This window comes from Anticarsia gemmatalis, chromosome 17, assembly GCF_050436995.1.
Source record: "Anticarsia gemmatalis isolate Benzon Research Colony breed Stoneville strain chromosome 17, ilAntGemm2 primary, whole genome shotgun sequence".
Taxonomy (NCBI): Eukaryota; Metazoa; Arthropoda; class Insecta; order Lepidoptera; family Erebidae; genus Anticarsia; species Anticarsia gemmatalis.
Genome location: NC_134761.1, coordinates 1148856 through 1165738, shown reverse-complemented (window position 1 = coordinate 1165738; position 16883 = coordinate 1148856). Strand labels below are relative to the sequence as shown.

The 16883-nt window shown below is 33.0% G+C and overlaps 1 long non-coding RNA gene across 1 annotated transcript; it reads right to left on the bottom strand.

The window, feature by feature from the left end:
• Positions 1–402: 402 nt before the first annotated feature.
• On the bottom strand, positions 403–2267 carry LOC142979872 (uncharacterized). Its single transcript, XR_012959846.1, has 3 exons — positions 1935–2267; positions 1688–1853; positions 403–1573 (listed from the first exon to the last, which is right to left on the bottom strand). It is a non-coding gene; the product is annotated as an uncharacterized LOC142979872 (long non-coding RNA).
• Positions 2268–16883: the final 14616 nt, after the last annotated feature.

The window sequence follows — 16883 nt, the reverse complement described above, 5'->3', positions numbered from 1 at the left end:
GGTTTTCTTAGATTTTTTGAAGGGGTAACATATAATAAGTGTCTCGAGTAAATAATTTTAAGTGGGTTTAGTTTCTCGGGTTTAAATCTATTATCATACCGTAAACCGTTCCGACGAGTATGATTCAGGAACAAGTCTAAAAGGAAATTGTTCGAAAAATTCTGTTTTTTTTTTCTGTTGAATGTTAGAACAACAAGTGCCTACCACTAATCAGTAAGTTATCGACAAATTTGGTTTGAAAACTTGATCACCGCCCTTAACAGGTGCAATAGAGACTACTCTTTCAGTACATTTAAATGTCAAACTCATGATACTCGTTAGTTTCAACTGTGGAAAATCACACTGCACTAGATGACTGACAAACATTTGTATATAAAATATATTTACAGAATATATTTTGCAGTCGGGCTTTAGACGGGGCAGGGGCACTGCAACCGCACTGGCAGATGTTGTTGACAACATACTAGAGGCAAGAGACCGGGGCGAAGGCTCGATATTAACATTATTAGATTTTTCCCGCGCTTTTGATAGTGTAAATATAAATTTGTTACTTTCAAAATTGTCGTTCTATGGTTTTGACTGCGACACGGTCAAGTGGTTTGAAAGTTATCTAACTAATAGACTCCAGCGGGTTGAGATTAAAAAGAAAGACGGTACTACTTTGTCTTCCACCCCTAAAGCAGTTCCCAGGGGAATTCCCCAAGGATCACTGTTGGGACCGCTGCTTTTTATTATATATAGTGCAGATATAACAACCTGTATACGAAACAGTAAATACCATATTTATGCCGATGATACACAATTGTATCACTCCATGACGGCAAACAACGTATCGACTGCTGTGCAAGCTATAAACTTGGATCTGGAAAGACTTGTATCTTGGAGCAATAAAAATTCGCTATCACTAAATCCACAGAAATCCAAGTTTATGATTATGGGCAGCAAGAAACAAATAAATTCATTATCATCATGTAGACCGGAAATAAAAATTATGGGGGTAAATATTGAAAGAGTTGATACAGCTAGAAACCTAGGCCTACTCTTTGACCCTGAACTACGCTTTGAGGGACACGTAAACAATCTGGTCAAAAGCTGTTTCTATAAATTAAAGGTTCTGTATAGGATCAGGAAATTCCTTAGCATACCAATGAGAGAAATGCTAGTTGAATCCCTTGTTCTATCAAAGCTCAATTATTGTGATGTGGTTTACGGGCCTTGCCTGTTGTCACGTACAGTCCGACTGATTCAACGGGTACAGAACGCTTGCGCTCGATTCTGTTACAATATACCCCGAAGGAGCCACATCACTCCCTATCTGAATCAATATAATAAATTAAAAATGGAGGCAAGGAGAGAGCTTCACCTGGCTACCTTATTATTCGGGGTTCTAAGTAATAAAACACCGGAGTACCTCTATAACAGGCTGGTTTGGCGACGTGATCACTATTCGTACTCCACAAGATCGTCATCGAGGCCGCTTTCCGTACAAAATCACAAAACTGTGGCATTCAGGGGATGTTTTAGGTATGCCGCCACTCACTGTTGGAACAATATACCACCGCCTGTAAGATCCCTAAAATCAAAATTTAGTTTTAGAAGTAATATGAAAAAAATACTTCTCAACCAGCAAATAACACGTAGTAATACTTAGTATAGATAATCTAATATGTAATTGCTTACTACTTACACTATGTTTATGATCCATGCACATCATAATTTTGGCATAAGCTGGTTTTTCTTACTGCTCCTCATACAGTGGTGGCGGTGATTTGTTATCTTTGTTGTTGACGAAGTGTGGCTGCCATTTTTGTTTTGCATCTTTGTTTGTGTCCACGGAAATTTTTAAAATCAGGCTGTCGAAATTTGTTTCAACGTTATTTATATTGCATTATTATGGTATGTTTTAATGTAAACTTTTAGAGATATACACTCACCTTTATTTACAAAATTTATTATGTTTATGTAATTCAATTTTGAAGGATAAAAAATTATGTTCAATATCGCGTGACTCGTGCGCTGCTGTCGCGCCGGCGCGTGTTTGTGAGTAATTCACGTGATGGGACCGGCGCGGCGGCGGCGAGCGAGACGGGTCTTGTGTGAGAGAGATAATTACAAGTATGTACGACAATAATTTGTGTACCTACCTACATAATATTTATAATGATTCAGTTTATTTATTTATTAGTATTTTTTTCAATTAATATGTGGGTATTTTTGTTGGTGATGGGTATACAAGTAAGTTTGTAAACAATGGTATTTTTTTCTGTTTCTGCTGCTCCCATAAATGGCGTCATTTAGGGTGGTCACTGAAAACCAGCGCTGTGTTGTGGTTTGTCACAACCAGCATAATGCTGAGTGACCTCCCTGTTGGCACACAGGACGCTGTTTATTTAATATTAATATTATTGTGTTTTGATATGGTTTCTGTGTGTTCAATAAATACTATTTTCTTTCTTTCTTTCTTTCTTTCTTTCTAATATTTTTGTGGTCAATAACACCAATTAAAGCAGTAATACCGTAGCCCACGAATATGTGGTTTGAATGAATACAAACTGAATTTTATTGATCATTTATTGTTTTGGGGTTTATAAAACTGATCATTTTAATTCTAGATTGTAATTGTGGGTGTATACAGCTGCAGCTCAATTAATTTAATTATCACTATTATACAAAATAGAGGACCTCGTGGCTTAGTTTACAACAGCCGCACGGATCGATCTCTAAGGTTAATCCACGCTTGCCGAGATTGATCTGTGGATGGGTGACCATCTTCTACATATCGAGTTCCTCCGTGTTTCGGAAGGCAAGTTAAATTGTGGGTCCCGGCTGTCAATTTTGAAGATCTTTGACAGTCGTTAACAGAATCAGAAGCTTGAAATCCTGACAACTAGTCTTACCGAAGGGTATCGTGTTAAATCCCAGGTAACTGGGTTGTGTTGGTCAGATAGGCAGTCGCTCCATGTAAAACACTGGTATTTAGCTGCATCCAGTGAGACTGGAAGCCGACTCCAACATAGCTTGGAAGACTAAGCTGATATACCGTTATTTAAAAATATGTTATTATAAAATAGTATTTTGATAGACGAGTTTCGTGGAATTCTTAGAGCCTGATTTGGTAGGTTTTCTAATGAACTAACAAGAAATAAAGCTGTGTTGTTTACATACCTAGAAGAAGTGGTGATATGGTGCACATTATGATTTAAATACTCAATCATTATTGTTGCGCAGTGGGCAAGATGGGCGCCACAACACTAACAGTGAGTTGGGAGATCATGGGTTCAATATGTGTCATGTCTGATTGTACTTTGTGTCCGTTGTGTGTACATGCATGCAAGTTTAAGTGCAAGTTTTAGTCAAATAGATTCTTAGTATAAATGTAACCCATTAATGTCTCACTGATGGGTGAGGGTCTCCTCCCGTAATGAGGGAGGGGTTAGGCCATGAGTCCACCACGCTGGCCAATTGCGAATTGGGGACTTTGCATACCTTATGCGTACGTAATTTTAAAATAGCATGAATACTTTAAGGCTTTAACCATTAAACGCTACACTATCTAGTATCTAGCATTTTAGCGAAAAATTCAAGAAGAAAATATGAAAACTACACCACGTTGCACTTACATCTACTATTCATAACATCGGCTAACAGCAAAATGCAAAAATATAATATTTTAATATCTCCAACTAAAAACTGAAGAATTGAAACACTTCAATATTAAATTTAAAATTGCATCTCTTCTCTCCTTGGAATATAATTTCAACGTACGTTTTAGCTAATGAAATTAAATAATAGTACCAGTAACTAGAAAATACTGTAGTGTAATTTTATACACGTCAAAAATGTACATGGCTGATTTTTTTCATTTGCATAAATATCATGTAATATAGTATCATTAAATAGTTTACAGTTTCTATATAGTATTTAGTATCTTTATATATATTAGGTCGGGGAAAAAGTCTTTTCGCGTTATAGTATGTAAGAACTTGTAATAAAATCTTTTCTCTACATAAAAAAGCTCTATATTTGGATACCTCACGAGCTCACTGAAAGAAACCTAATGAACCGTGTACTCATTTGTGATTCTTGAAGCCAAAAAGATTCTATCACAAGTTCATAAATACTATAATGCGAAAAGACTATTTCCCCGACCTAATATTTTTAAATTTCATAAAAATTGGTTGAGTAGTTTAGCTGTAATAGTACAACAGACAGATAGAATTGTGTATTTATATTATTGTGAAGATTTGTCGCTGAGTGTTAACCGAGGATAAGGCGGCCACGTGTATCGATCCGAGGTTAAAATTGTTTATTTAAAACGATATTGTGGTTTACATTTATATCTCTTATCATGATTTTAATTTTAATGGCGTCTTCGAGTTTGTAAATAAGGAAACACGTGTGGGATAATGTATTAAAATTATGTATTAGATTTCCTTATTTTGTGATTAATGTCTATTTAATACATATTATAATGTTTTTTTTTTAATACAGAGTTCCGCCAAAACGCATTGGGATAAAATTGTTAGCTGTGCCTTTTTTAGCCCAACGTAATATTTCTTATTACTCAGTATTTTGTAATGCATTTGTGGCCTGGGTGTAGCCAATGAAGTCTCAGGCCAGATTTCCTGGTCGGGCAAAGTGCTTTACTGCCCCTAGAGGGTGTGTATTTAAAATTTAGGTCTTAAATTATATCTCACCGTCTATTACAGTTCAAAGTAAGTATACAGCGAGTGTGTAAAACAATATGTTACAAGTATATGGTAATGAAGATGTCGGGTTAAAAAAATTGACTCGTGTAATTAATTGCCAAACCTTTTTCTGTGAACCGTAACTCATGGGAAGGGTTCCGTAAAATAATACCTTTTTTAACTCATGAAATTGTATTTTCAGTTCTAACCAAGTTTAGTCAGCAGTCAAACAACTTTAAAATTTTCACTTAATCACTACTTCATTACGTGACATTAACGCGATGTAACTAACCTTTTTGGGCAGATTGAGGCTCTATCTATCTGTCTATCAACGACGCGCTTGTAAATTGATACCAGCCTTAGTTATTAATATAAGCCTTAAAGAGGTATCAAGTCTACGACTCACACTAGGCCAACATGATAGACAAATACACCTACAAATAAGAAATTAGCGTGAAATAAAATAAAATCAAAATATTTCAAATATTAATATATATATAATTGGACAACTCACACACGGTCATTTGATTCCAAACTAAGCAGGGCTTGGTACTATGGTAACCAAATGAGTGATAAACATACTTAAATACTACTAAATACATTCTTATATAGATACATTAACATCCAGGCTCAGAACAAATACTCCTGCTCATCACACAAAGATTTGTCTCGGGTGGGATTCGAACCCACCACACGCGGCGCTTTGGTAATTGCGGCGAGGTGACCACTTTAACCACAGCGCCAAACGTGCATAAATATTAGAAATTAAATTGCCTGTAGTCGGTATGAAGCCATTAAATCTCTTCCACATTTAATGTAGGTTCTAGATCAAAGATAGCCCTCAAACAATTACCTATTACCCTTAACTCTTAAACACAAAGTATCTGCTTATCTCACAGAAAGCGAGTCCAGTGTTAAAATAATTAGGTACTTAGCGGCCGGAGCTAATTATGCGACGGAGTGTATGCTAACTCAATGTTTTATTAGGATAGAACGTTATCACGTGTGTTCTTTACGTCTGGGGAACAAGCTTATGATATTAACGTTTTTAAACCATCGCGGCTTTCAAACGTAACATGCATAACAGGCCAGTGCGGTGAATATTTCAATGGTTATGATATTGTCTTATCTGCCTGTGACCACCGTCGATGTAATTCGATCGAAACATCAGGCAACACATATGGTATCGGAATCTTATAATTTTGATCGCGTTCAAGACCCGTTTAAATGTATATTTATGTAAAATATTATAAGCAATAAGCATATAGTGCGATAAAATAAAAATCTGAGTAACAGAAGATGAGTGATTTCAATTCTGAGGAAAAATAAACCTTCTCCAGTACATGTGAAGTGAAATCTATAAGGAAAACGTCACCTCGTCAGTTGTATTTGAACTGGCAAATTATAAGGTTACACGTGTGAGCAGATTCTAAGAATTCAAGAACCTGATTCTGCTATACGGAAATAAGGTTTCATAAACCTTAATAGTCTCATCGTGTTTAAGACCCGTTGAGCTACTTAGTATTACGAAACGTATGTTATAGTAGGCATTAAAAATGAAAAAATAAAGCCTCTTATTCATAAAAATATATGAAGTTATGAAAGGCTCATAAAGCATTTTGTTTCTTTCACTCCTTAGCAAAATGAAAAAAAAAACATATTATAGCAGTTTTTTTAACTTAAATAGGTTTATCGTGTGTTTATGAATAAGAGGGTAAAAATATAAGAGTTGCTATACATTATGGCTACTAAACATGTAAAACGATTAGGATTTTTAAAGATTGTATTTTACAATTTTTACAATATTTACAGTTGGCACAAAAAAAATGTGAAAATAGTTATTATTATCAAATTATTTTTTTACAATAACATTAAAAGCATATATCGTATGTTCGGAGTTACGCACTCTGAAAATTAGACCGACCGAGTATAAGTTTTGAATTGAACGATTGACATAGGCTTGACCTCCATACAAAATGTACACATACGACGTTATCTAAATAGCAATATTCTATGTTAATTAGACAGTAATTTAGAAAGGATATCGACTAGAGTGGAAAATTTCAGTCATATTCATATTTTACAGCAATTATTTATTTTTATTATGGGAACATTTCATCTTATATGGCCTACCATTATACTAGCATATATTTATGGTTTAAATTAATAGAGGTCTTTGTACATATAATTATACATAGCTGATTATCTCATGGTTTATCACACGTATAAAATAATTATTTAAATTACTTAAACATATCGTTAAAGGTAGTTAGGCTTTTTATCCCATCTATGTCTAAACAGATTTAATATTTCTATAACGTACACAAAAACTTTAGGCAAGAAAGGTATGTATAAAATAAAATAAAATTATAGTAAATTATCCATATTTTTTGGAAAATGGAAGATTAACGTAATAAAAATATAACACTTTAAAACTGACACATCTATTTATAAAAAACTTCGCGCAGGTCTTAAAGAAACCGAAAATATTTTTTTGTCGTTTCCTTTATATACAATTCCAATTCAAAAATAAATACAGAAGCAAAATATTATATCAACACAAATAAAAAAAAACAGTTCCTAATATTTAGTAATCTCTAAGCCAATAAAAAAAACCCGTGTTATTTTCTTTTACCAACTCACTACAGTACGCATACTCAAAATCAATAATCGTTCCCGTCTCGGAGTCGTCACGGCGTCGTACGAGATTCCATTATACGGAACACAATGCCACCTATTTTATTTCTTCATATAAACATGCTCTTGAACATTTCTTTGAGTTTATGTTCTGAAAATTGTTATCCAGGCGTCCTGTTCGACGTTATTGACTTGCTTTTTGTATGGAAATAAATGTGTGGGAATACAATGTGACAATGACTGAGAAATAATATTGTCGTGGTTTGGGTTCTTTAGATTTTTTGTACTTTGGAATAACATATTGAAATAAATATCAATTTTGTGGCTTTTTAGGCGATTTTTTAATAATCAAACTTCCTTATTATCTGCAATTGATGAATATAGGTCAATAATTGAGAGGATTTTTGCAAACTGGTGTATCTAAAAAATAAGAAAATTGAGAAAATCCGATTTCAATTCTAAATTATTGTTTTGGCTGTATCCAACTAGTAGTTTGTTGTCTTTTGAGCTGCTCGAAACAAACGACATGATTATTTTCATCATATAAAGAGTTACGCATTTTTTTCATCCTCCGGGATAAGCAGTTCTAAAGAGAACAACAAGGAATTATTCCTACTTGTTTAAAATCAGCGTTAAACGAGAAATATCCTTATCATACATAAATGAATTAACAAACAAATCGCAAACACAACATCATCATCATACATAAATTAATAATCAAAGGGCAAACACATCCAATCGACAAGAATCAATCCAATACTAACGGTACATTTACACAACAAAGTAACCAATTCACTATAGAACTTTGTAAATACATTTACCTCCAAGGTCGACCTTTTACAACAAACTTTCATATCGCAATATCAAATAAAACACCCGTCCACCATCTCATTATTATTCCATGTGCGAATATTTTTCATACAACTGTCGTAGCAAATTCGTAGCGAGTGCTACGCTGTCTCCGTAGACGTGCTACGACAGGATATTAACCTGTCCGTTTCAAGTTTAAAACCCTTTATTTTCATTGGTTAAGCTTTTGAGAGGAAATTTTATCTTGGAATATTCAAGAATAATAATTTAAGTTGGACTTAAGTGTTTTAGAAGACGTTTATAGTCAGTGGCACTTACCGGTCGTTAGACATTCAGTGATTTGAGTGTACTTTGTCACGATTTGTTCTAAGATAGGTATATATGGGGATGGGGACATTTAGGGTAGTATGTGGTTTTCCTTGCCAATATAGTGATAGTTGCTAAAGTAAGCCAATGTACCTACTATGTTAACAGTGACAGTTACTCTGTGGTGCAGTGGTAAAGGTGGTCACCATGCCACCACCAGTAGGTTAAGAGAGTTTGATTCCCGCACGGAACAAATATTTATACGATCCAAAAATAGTTACTTCGGGCCTGGCTGTACTTTGTGTCCGTTGTTTGTAAAAGTCTCCGCGACATAAAACCAATTCTTAGTGCGGTGGTTAACTTTTCAAAAAGGATAAATAAGTGTCTTGTTACAATAAAAGACATAATATTAACATCTTCAAATAAAGAAACATCGAACCACATAAAAATAAGTAGAAAAAATAACCCAGCAATATTCAAGCGAAATAACTTAAGTTGATCTTAAGTGCTTTTGAGGTGCAACTTAGAACGTTCGTGTAATGTTCTAAGTGTTACTAACTCATGTCAAGTTACGTGCAGTTTCTTTGTAAATCTTCTTGTAAATGTTTTAAGGCTGTATTTTCAGTGTAAGACTAGTGGATGCGGGTAATTTACTTTCGAATTTATGTTACACGCAATTTTGTTTGAGACAAGTATATAAAAAAGTATCTTTAGTGTATTTTTTTAAATATTTTATTATCCATATCTGCTTGCTTTTATATACCTTTATCGTTTTTTTATTTATACTCATCCTGTAAGAGGGCAGCATCAATAACGCAACTTTTTACCGCGGGAAAAATACGCATTTCCCGGGAAAATTCAAGTGGCGAACTAAGTCGCGAATAGTCAATATTATAATGACAATTGAAATAACAAAATTCCGTTGTCATGGCAACTGTTTTAATGGCGGATATGCCTTAGCGCGACTTCGTTATATTAAGAGATATAAATAATTTTGAGAATATTTTTCGTGAAAAAAAAACATGTTTTATATCATCACGCTACGACCAATAGGAGCAGAGTAACAGTAAAAAGTGTTACAAAAACGAGGAAAATTCTGAACCATTCTGTCTTATGTGACGAAGTTGCGCGGGTCAGCTAGTGCATTATATTTTTAATTAGTCTATTTCTGTATCCCACTGTTGGGCTAGGTCTTCTTTTTTCGCCCCCTTTGTCGTTTGTGGTGTCTAAAAATCTAGGTTAGAGTCCAAACCCATCCCTGTTTGGGTGCTTCCTGTATGAGCGTCAAGTACCTTAATTTACCTATGTAAATTGTACTTGATGTAGAAGCTATCTTCTTCACATCTTAAGAACACATTGTTTATGAAATTTTGTCCATAAGTGACATATATTGGCACACACACCACCTATTAATAACAGCATTTTTAATTTTTACTGTTACGTTTCAATTATGTAAGTAATATTTTTCAGTGGATATATAACTATAAACGGACCACTTACTTGTATTATTTTAAATACTAATTTCAAAACTTAAAGGACCACTTCAAATATAATATATTAAATAAATCTTTGCTCGAAAACTCTTGAAAACGAAGTAGAATGGCTACGACTAATATTTATTGTGTGCCCAATTGAAGCCGGCGGAGTTTGTGCTCTACAAGATTAGGTTTTGAAGAGAAAGTTATTTCCTAAGGCGATTCTGTAGTAATTTAAATAACTTGAAAAGTACTGTGAAGGTTTTTTTGTTTGATTTGAGTTTGAGTTTATAATATAACTAGTTTAGCAAAAAAAGGCATTTTTTTCCTTTCCTTTTATTATAGATCCGCCTGCCAAAATCCATATTTATAAGTTCATTAAAAACTACGACAAATGAACACACTGACATTTATGATAAACTAATTTAGTCTCCTTTCTGTTAGAACGAACGTGAAACGATTTTCTACTGTCTTGTGTTTGAAAAAAATTGTTTAGTATGTAGGTTATGAAATTTTTTTATGAAAGATTTCTAATGACATATTTTGCAGACGCTAGGCAATAATATTTAGTATAGACAATCAACAAATATATTTTTTTTCAGTATATTTGAAGTTAGTCAATCCGCGATTAACTAGACATCTAACAAGACTCTAACAATGAAATACTCACTAATAATCCAATAAAAATTACCATTACACTGGATGTAATTAAACATCTTTTTAGTCGAGATGAAGTTGTCCAATGAAGCGAGTGTTCTAGGGCGCATCCTCTGCGGAAAATGCCCGCGGAGCAACAAGTTCCGAGCTGCTTCTTGGAAACTTTCGAAACTTTGATATGTGATACAAGGTAGAGGATACAAGCGATTTTGTCGTATAATACTAGACTGAACTATGACTAAGAAAATATTTACAATAAAAAAAAATGTTTACGTATTATAATAATGATTGTGTTATTTTTTTTTTATAATTAAGAATTACAGTTTAAGTGTTAGGTTTGCACTTAAACTGTAACTCTTAAAAATTTACATCATCTAAGCAATTAAATGCTGTTAATTTTAGTATTGCTGCAAGTATTTGTTTTCTTGTATGTGGCGAATACCAACCGATTTAACGTCTGTTTTAAAAACACTAGTAGAATATCGTACTAGTAGTTTCTTCCGAGTTATTTCTTTAACTGTTCGGATATAATTTTTTTTGCTTAACAAAAACGTATTATTTTTAAGCTACATGATCTCCGTTTTATTTTTTTTTAATTTCTGTGCTTCTTTTCTGTTACTCTTATAACAGAAAGGTCCCTAAGCTTAATAGCTAACCCTAACGAATCATAAAAATACAATTCCCTCTCTCTTACAACTTGGACCATCTTATAATGAGATGACGTCACGCCAGCGCAATCCTGTTCTCATCGGTTTTGCTCCGCGCTTAGAACATGACTCTAGTTTTAATCGTGAACACTAATCATGTTCGTTCACACGTTCAACTTAAATGTATGCTGAGTGCAAGTGACGCAGAGCAGAGTAGAGCAGATTTTGTATTGTACAAGTTTAAGATGGTTTTGGTATGTAAAGGTGATGTTGTGCTTTCGTGATTAAGGCTTTTAGACGAAGGTTAAGTTGACTTATAAATAATAAAGAGCAAAACGAATTAGTTATTGCAGATCTTGAAAAGAGTTACACAAATTCGTAAAATATTATTTTTAGTAATGCACTCAATTTAATATATACTCTTACTACTGATTTTTAAAAGGCCTTATGAAAGATGAGTCCAAAAACGACGCTGACGCTAACGACCTTTTGTAGTAAGTTATACAACAGTAAATAAGCTAATGAAATAAGTTAAAACAAATTATTTCAAAACAATATTTGTGATAAACCAGTGCATTGCAGAAATATTTATAGCATTTATTTACGACTTTTATCAACATTATGATTGCAACTGTTTAAAAAATTCAAAACCAGCAAATATTTCAGTAGAACAACATCACTTTATCTGCCAAGTCCCCGCCTTAAGGTATAAAGAGACATACATTTTGTTTTATCTACCATCATATTACATGTGGCCTAGTTTTGTACAACATAAACCGACCTTTCTAAGATAAAGTAGATAGTTTACACGACATTCAGTTATAAGAAATGTTAGTTTAGCTACATATTTTTGTGTAGTGGTAATCTCTAAGTAGATATTCTAAAATCTTGTTATTTTCTCGAAATGCAGCTGTTCATTAGTGCCATGATAGTCTGAAGGAGAATTATACGACTATGTGTAACTGACGAACTAATTGTAAAGTAAATTTTAAATATGAAACTCTCGTTTCTTAATAAAACCGAATGCAGGGGGACAATTTCATATTATTATCGACAACTGGCTAAGCTATCGAGAAATTTTGCACAAAAATCTAATCAACGCTTCTAGCGGGCCCGGTAGGGACTATTTTGGCGGTACATTTCAGATGTCAAACTCTCAATTCTCGACAGTACTGACTGTAGAGAAGGACGATACAGTCGGACGCCCGGACGTATTGTATTGTCAATGTAACAATTAACATTATTTAGAAAATGGAGCATCTAGTTATTTAAAGTACTGACTAATTTAAGGTTATTAGTCAAATAATGAGGTATAATCAATATTACTTTTGCAAATGAGAAAATGTGTCCGTTCACTTCAAAACGTCACCAAATATATACTAATTCACGCAATTCAATTGTACACAAACTAATAGCTATGTCTACCTGCACACACACACACAAGTGCGTGTACGTCACAACTGCTAGGGTTGTCGGTAAATGATTAATGTGTTGATGACAAATGGCAGCTATTGTTCCACGACTATGATCTAGTATCACTGGACATACCCACGTGTTCACACACTTTACCTAACTTGTATAGTGTGAGTACTACGTTTTGATAGTAGTGTGGAAAAAAAATTGTCGTTTTGGCGATAAAATAAAATGGCAGTGTCAACATAGCAAATTATGTTATACATGTTTCTTTAATATTAAGAACTTTTTTATGTAATTTAAAGGCATTAAATAATAAACTAATATTCTTCACCTATGGCTCGCAAAAAAGTACACTGAATTGATTCAAGATTTTATCTAATACAGGAAACGGGCCCATAACCATTACTCAGTATAGTCAAATTATTCATATTTGGATAAAAAAATCCTTACTGCGAAATTCCTACCGCCTACTACCACTCATGTTATTAAAACTAAATATTATATTCAAATCGAACCTCCCACCTCACAGTAGACTACCAATCTTCACCAACAAATCAATTCTACTTTAAGCAAAATGTTTCACCCTCACACTGTCACTCAACACCACAGGTGATCAGATGCAGGCTAATTCAGGTCAAATTACCTGAACTGCAGGTGGCACTGGATCAATACGGGCTCGTCAATCATCGCTCACGAAACTGTCCGCAAGCGGGTTATCACTTTTGTACTCGTCGTTGCTAGTGAAAGCTGTTAATTGAAATGCAAAGGACATAGTGCATATAAACAACCAAGTTGCTATCGATAAATTTTGTATAAAAAAATATCAGTGGCCTTGACTATTAATAATATGTTTTTGTATGCCTATTTTGCTATGTCTTAAAATCTACCTCACAATAGACTACCAATCTTCACTATCAAATCAACAATCTATCGCTACCATTACGTCGGGAGGTCGTGGGTTCGATTCCCACTCGGAACAATTATTTGTGCGATCCACAAATAATTGTTTCGAGTCTTCAGTATTTAATACCCCTAGCGTAAGCCACAGGAACTATTTTTTAAAATAGTTTTCAAATGTTAAAAGCGCGTTATTCAGCGGACTGTAAGTAGGTAATAAATGGACTTGACTTCCCACAAGTTTCCCACTTAACTTAACACCTACTCCATTGCCGATCAATGGAGTAGGTGTTAAGAAACTATATGAAACACTGGCCAGCGCTCCTAGCGTATTCATAACAAATAAATTTCTTAATTTCGAATAGTCTATACTCGTCTATAAAATATTGCAATATTTTGACACAACGAAATTAAATGGCACCTAACTATACTATATACCCAGCCTCCAAAATGGATAACGAAATTTTTTATACGAACTATTAGCATCTAAAACTCTTTCTAAAACATTTATTTAATTTATAAACCCTATAATTCATACATTATTACTTCTGTTGACGTATGTGCACAATTTGCGTCAGTCTAAACGATTGCAATAAAATTAAATTGTTCACAAGACGAATTGGTTTATGTAGACATATTAAAAGTGAATATAAATAAATTACAATAGTTCAACGATCTGTAAAAGTACTAAATTTAGTTTTATATCGTTAATAATGTATTTTCCCAAATGAGAACTAGTCAAGACGCGTGTAATTTATCCAAAGGTATTTATTGTTTAGTATTTTTCTTTTAAATACAAGGATTTAGGTTTAAAAAGAGTAGCCAAGACTTTCTTGCCAAACCTTCTTATTGGTACTATATTAAGAACTTTAAATAATTTACTAACTGTAAACTTAATGTGTGTGTAAGCATTATCGGCTTACTACGCTTACTTATTCCTGGCTAAAATATGGAATAATACTATGGGGAAACAGTGTCAACATGCAAGAACTATTTATATTACAAAAGAAATGTATTAGAATTATAGTTAAAATAGATCAAAGAACCAGCTGCAAACCTTATTTCATAGAACATAAATTACTTACACTACCTTCAATATACATACAAGATGTTTGTTTATTTGTCTTTAAAAATATTACACACTTTACAAAAGTAAAAGATACACATAATGTAAACACCCGGCATAAAGACCGGCTATACCTACCGCCCTCTAGAATAAAAATGCTCAACCAAAGCCCTTGCTATATGGCAATTAAAATATATAATAAGTTACCATTAGAAATAAGGGAAGAAACTAAAATAGGGCCATTTTCAAAAAAGTTAAGACTATTTCTAATAGAAAAATGTTTTTATAGTATAGAGGAATATTTTGAGGAAGAAAAATAGAGAAAATTAAAGAAAAAGATCCTCATATAATAAAGTATAAATATAATATAGAAATTGATGCCTTGTACCTGAAAATTAAACATATGTATAAGATATAACTATAGTATTGATACAAAAATATAATAGTCATAAGAAAAAATGTATACCTACTGTAGTATAATGCAGTATATAATATTGCAAGCAACATAAATGTAAACCTAGAGTTTTAAGCTAGTCACAAACTTCTAATAAGTATATAGATATAAGATAATATAAAAATTGCATTTATAATACTTAAGAATAAATTTAGAATAATGTGTATGCTATATAAAAGCTAAAATTAAGACATAATAATAAAATAACTTACCTTACTCTACCCTGTAAAAATTGCAATGCTTAAAAAAGGCTACTAAGTTTGTCACTACCCTAATATAAGATCATTTTGTATATATAACTAAGTAAATAATTTGAATTTGAAATAGGAATAAGAAAATATGAAAATTGCATTTATAATATTTAAGCAATATAAATTTAGAATAATGTGTATATTATATAGAAGCTAGAAACTAGACATAATGTTAAAATTTAAATAACTTACCTTACTCTACCCTGTAAAAATTGCAATGCCTGAAAAAGGCTACTAAGTTTGTCACTACCCTAATATAAGATCCTTTTGTATACATATATAACTTAGTAAGCAATAAATAATTTGAATTTGAATTTTTGAATTGAAATAAAAATGAATACAAAATTTGATTCTGAAATAAACATATCCTTTTATCTATCATTTGTCTACTTACATAGGCGCTAAAATTGCTAATTTATTATACCTGAGCAAATGGGTAGCACAATTGCTTGAGTGCACTTTCATTCCTGAATGAAGCTAAATATATGATATTAGTTTTTTTATAAAGCTTTACACAAATATACATAAATAACCTTTAGGTGTGTCTCCATAAAAATCTAAAGACTGATTAATCACCATAAAAAAGAACTTAAATCATAAACAGGAAATTCTTCCTAACACTTAGTACATGATATAATCTCATCTTTCATGGTACATTTTATCCCCCATCAAACTGTAAGGGGACGTACACATAACACATCTTGCTAAAAGCTTAACATATAGTATTATGTATGTTTGTATGTGTGTGGGCCCTCATTAAGGAGTTTATCTTTCCTCTTAATATCTCTTTGATCTTATGCTGGATTTATGTATGTATGTAAACATGAAAAGTTGTAATTTCCGTGTGTTCATAAGGGCTGAACAGAAATTGTTTATGAAAGATGTAAAAATGTTTCATGACACAATTTCAGACTAAAACATGCCATACATTTTCTTTTTCATATGACAATTTTAAAAACTAATATGCCTCGAACCTACAGTAGCAAAACCAGACGGCATCTAGGGATATTTTCTATACCTTAAAACCACGGAGATCTTAAAGTTATCTTTATCTTTAGAAAACTACTTTATTTATTTCCATATTCGAAATAATGATCACTTGTCTTGTTCAACCGGTGAAGGAAAACATCGTGATGCAACCTCGTCTTGCCTGACAGTTCCTAAGAACAGTTCTTGAAGGTAAAGTCCCCGACCCGCACTTGGCCAGCGTGGTGGACACAAGCCTTTCTCATCCCTCGTTCCGGGAGGAGACCCTTACAAAGCATTAGGTTAAATTTATTTATATAGCATGGCTCTATTAATCATTATTTAACTACTTTTAATATAATATTGAGTAGTTTTACAAAAACGTGACCTGACTTAACTTTCATTTCACAACCTATGTGTAATATATAGGTTCATGCAAAACTTACTATACTCAAAACAATTTTAGTAATAATTACAATTGCATTGTCGTTTATAATTCCGAGAACTCAAATTTTCAATACACCCGATTTCACAACTGAATAACATCCCGTACACTATTTCAATACATACGTAACAATATCAGTGTGTCAGCAGAATCCCAGCGTTAGATTGT